Source organism: Ricinus communis, chromosome 1, assembly GCF_019578655.1.
Source record: "Ricinus communis isolate WT05 ecotype wild-type chromosome 1, ASM1957865v1, whole genome shotgun sequence".
In the NCBI taxonomy this organism is placed as follows: Eukaryota; Viridiplantae; Streptophyta; class Magnoliopsida; order Malpighiales; family Euphorbiaceae; genus Ricinus; species Ricinus communis.
In genome coordinates this window covers 24,557,842-24,562,368 of record NC_063256.1, presented here as the reverse complement: position 1 = coordinate 24,562,368, position 4,527 = coordinate 24,557,842, and the positions used below count along the sequence as shown (strand labels likewise).

At 41.8% G+C, this 4,527-nt stretch overlaps 1 non-coding gene and 2 pseudogenes across 1 annotated transcript; all 3 read left to right on the top strand.

Moving 5' to 3' along the window:
* The first annotated feature begins 266 nt into the window (after positions 1-266).
* LOC112534722 lies at positions 267-366 on the top strand (annotated as a pseudogene).
* A 143-nt stretch (positions 367-509) lies between these two features.
* LOC112534716 lies at positions 510-617 on the top strand (annotated as a pseudogene).
* Positions 618-2,046: 1,429 nt separating this feature from the next.
* On the top strand, positions 2,047-2,153 carry LOC112534693. The gene has a single exon (XR_003078970.2). It is a non-coding gene; the product is annotated as a small nucleolar RNA R71 (small nucleolar RNA).
* Positions 2,154-4,527: the final 2,374 nt, after the last annotated feature.

Sequence of the window (4,527 nt, the reverse complement as noted above, 5' to 3'; positions counted from 1 at the left end):
TTCAGCCCTTCGTCGCTCTGATTCGTCCCTCCTCTCCTCCCCACACGCAAAATCAAAACCAATTTATTCTCAAAAAAATGGCCCTGAGGTTCCACGCTCCAAGGTCCAAAAATCCCTTAAGTCCCAAAATCCTAAGTAATTCCACAAACTCAGCAGACTTGAGAACACATCTAAGTTCTAGCTAGTGCTGCATGCAAGTCCCCCACACTATGGATGCTTAAAAAATCTATTTCAAAGTTATTGAGTAAATTATATAGAAATAGAGGTGTGAGGTGATGATTATTTCTCCAAATGATCGAAGGTGAATATACTGAGCGATTTTTCTCTCAATGTATTTTGGGACTCCAAGCCGGATTTTTAATCCTTCTCTATTTTTGTTTTATCATACCCAAATTATTTATTTAGAGTTTTTCTTTATTGAGTTAAAGAGAAAATGGGTTCTTAAATTGAAATTCTATCATATGATAGAGAAATAATTAATTAGTTGGTATCACTTATAATGGGATAGGATGGAAGTGATGATTATTTTCCCAGATGATCGATGCTGAACAAACTGAGCATTTTTATTTCTCTTTTTTCTTTATTAAAAGAGAATTTAAGCCAGGAAACTGATCCATCTCTCATTCTAATTAAATTGTGTCTAAATCATTTGTATTTGCTATCAGTGGATTTATCATTGGTTTTTGATAAATTATTGGATTAACCAGTTCCTCTTGAGCTTAAATCTGATTTGGGTTTTTAGAGAAAAAGAAATGTGAATTCTAGAGAACCTATTCCTCTGAAAATATCTTGAGGAACCACATTATAGGATTGAAGAATCCTTTGAAAATTTCTCGAGGAACCACATTACAGAGCAAAAAATCATTCGGACTAAGAATCACGTGCAATGTCATGGGGGTGTGCTCCCAGCAAAAAGTGCATAATTTTGACTATATTCGGCATAAAGGTGCCTAAGCAAGCAACTTCATTTCAAAACTTTCCTTTGCTCGTACTGCGTCGCCGAAAAATCCTGATGGGCCCGTGCTGCATCGCCGATAAATCCTGATGGGCCTGTGCTCACTTACCGATAAATCCTGACGGGCGCGCTGGTGAGTAGCATCGCACGCCCGCCAGCCATTACTAGCGAGCCAGCTCGCATGCACGGGCCCGTTAGCATAAAATCCTCGCGTGCCAGCCCCCCATTGCCGAGGCAGCACGCCCATCGAGACCTTTGGCGAGAATCCTCGACGCCAGTAATTATCATGGCGAGCCAACACTATACCAACAAGCATGGCAGGCATCCTCGTGTACCTACCCCTATTACGAGGCAACATACCCATCGTGCCCGCGAGAATCCGCACCTGTGCACCATCCTCGCACTCCAAGTTCGAATTGAGGCCTCACGATCCTAAGTGCACTATCACCATTGAATCTGCTCGAGACGCCACAAACTTCATCATAAGCTCCTCTAAATTTGACTTCTTTTCTTATGGAGGAGGAGCTTCAGCAGCCTAGCAGTTGTTTCCGTGGTCGTTGATGAAGTATTTGAAAACTGCTGGACTGGGCATTATTGTTCCTCCAACTGAAATTGGGATGATTGGGCCATCCAGGGTTGTATGTATTGTCAAGGGTTATTCTCACGCCTTGGTGCATTCCCCATATAATCAACCCTGTTCAACATCGGAAGACATAGCGAATTAGATGGAAAAGTAGTAGAGGATGAAGCAATATACCTCCCGCAGAGCGTCAGACCGTAACGCGGGCCACCACAAAACTCGCAGCTCAACGCCACTGCATGAACCAACATCTGAGTTGGTCGATCTTCTGGCTAGAAGCTCCACTGAGCCGCCAAGGCCGCCGAGAATCCACCGTAGAGTCCACTCCCCGCCTTCCCCGGTCGAGTCCTAGAGGATTGCCACCGATAGTTGTTCATGGCCATTTCCTCTATCAGTTTTGAGCCCGCCGGCGCCCTTATCGCTTAGCGCCCCACCGCCGCAAAGATCCACCATCTCGCCTGCTGCAAGGTTCAACCCACCGTAGAAGGTCCGAACCTGCATCCATACTGGCAATCCGTGATGTGGGCAGCATATCAAAAGATCTTTGAACCTCTCCCATGCATCGTAAATGCTTTCATCATCAAACTGCACAAAAGAAGATATGTCATTTCTAAGTTTAGCAGTTTTAGCGGGAGGAAAATACTTATATAAAAAATTTTCAGCCAACGCCCTCCAGGTAGTAAATGTTTGCTGTGGAAGGGATTGCAACCATCTCTTAGCTCTGTCCCTCAAGGAAAATGGAAACAGTCTCAGCCGAATGGTGTCATCGGTTGTCCCATTTATCTTGAATGTGTCACAAATCTCTAAAAAATTAGAGATATGTGCATTGGGATCCTCGCTGGGCAATCCTCCAAACTGCACGCTCTGCTGGATCATCTGGATCACGTTGGCGTTTATTTCAAAATTGTTGGCCGCTACAGCAGGTCTGACTATACTAGTTTTGTCCCATCCAAAGATGGTCGAGCAAACTCATACATCATCCTCTGATCCTCATCGGCACGGGGTTGAGGGTTCTCCATCGCTACGGGCCTTGAACTCGAATCAGAATTCGGCCCTCCTTCCTCAACTGCCTGCAAACGTTGTCTCAATATTCTGAAAGAGGATTCTGGGTCAAATAAGGGTGCTATGGGATCAGGGTTAGAGCTCCTGGTCATATACTACCTGAAACCGACAACCAAACAACCACCAATCAATCAAAAATATTATAATAATAAATAATAATAAAAAAATAACGAATGAATGAATAAACAAATAATGAATAAATTAACACAAAAACAATTCACTCTAGTTCACCGTTACTGCTTTCCCCACAACGGCACCAAAAACTTTATCGGCTTACTTATGCAACCTACACTTAAGGCAATGAACCTATCGATGCGGTCTAGCACTAGTGAGTATCAAGGTCGTATCCCTGGAGATCGGGTAAACCTAAAGTTACTACTGTTTGTTATGTTATTTAATCTAAAATAAGGTGTGAGAAGTCTAAATTAGTTAATTAATGCTTATGAATGAAAATAAAGGAACAACACCAACTGACAATCAAACAAAACAACCGTAACAAAGAAGCAAACCCAAAGGGGACCTAAGTGATGGAATTCTAAGGTTAATTTTATAAACTGCCAATCTTGATACCCGTGCCTAAATCCTAAATCAAACTCCGCTCCTCTCTCGAGCTCACTGAGTTCCTAAATCTGCACTAACCTAATGGAATCTCTTCCTATCAGATTACTACAAATTAGCATTAAGCGTGATTTGGAACTATTAAGAGTTGTTAATTCTTAATCCGGCGAGTGAATTAACCTTATCTCTAAGTGTTAATTACCAGTTCTTACTATTTAATTTCCAGTTATAAAAAGCATTTCTCAATGTCAAGAAACAACCCAAAACACAATTAATTTAACGTCTCAAATTAATTGAATCAAATTTAATTACTAAACAGTAAGAAGATTACAAAAATGGCAAATAAAAATCCAATCATCAAACACAATCCATCAACAAAGGTGAACCCCAATGGGTTCGGCAGTCCTAGCTACTCATAATGAAAGAAACAAATACAAAAGGAAATAAATAACAGAAAAGAAAATGAAACATATAACCACTCTTCTATCGAATCAGAGTGGGAATGTTGCAAGTGCCAATTCTGAAACCAGCCTCAAGTATGGATCTTGGGTGTCTCAGTCAATCATCTAGAAACTTCAATCTTTGCTTGAATCCTCCAAATCAATCCTTTGAACTGACGTTGGTCTCCCAAAAAGTCAAGAACAAAGGTGCGTATGAGGGTCGCTACAGATAGAAGTTCAAATCGGGTTTAACCCTGTCTCATTTTGCATGCATCTATTTATAGGCAGAAGTGCCATAGCCGTGCCATGGCCCGTGTAAATATGCACGGCCCGTCCCACGGTCCATGCAACGGGCACCCACCTCCATGAGATGCCAAATTTCCAAAATTGTCCAAGGTCGTGCAAAAGCCTCGAAATGCGCGTTAACAAGGAATCGATATGATAACATCTAATATGCATAAATCATCCAAATATCTTTATTTTTGCCCGTAAATCAATCAATATCTATCAAAGTGTTCAAAAAGCTAAAAAATTCATGAACATACCAAAGTGCGATCAAATAGGAATAAATATGACTCAAATACGCAAATAAGCGATTGATAAACAGTCAATAAACATGCATAGAATCATCTACATCAATGGCCGTGTTGGGAACACGGTCTGGTGTTCCTGGCCGTGTTGCTCTCTGTGGTCGTGCTCCCTAACGCCTCTTCTTCTTTGATGTCTAATGCACCCAACACGGCCCGTTTTGGTGCCCGTGTTGGGAACAGGGCCAGTGTTAAAACCAACACGGCCATGTTCAGATTAGGAATGCGCAAACTCGACTTGTTTCGACAACTTTGACGTCCAATTCTGCTCCAATTCTTCCCTTTATTACTCTTTGACTTCTTTTGGACCTAAAGCACACAAACAAATGCATAGGGTGAGTGTTG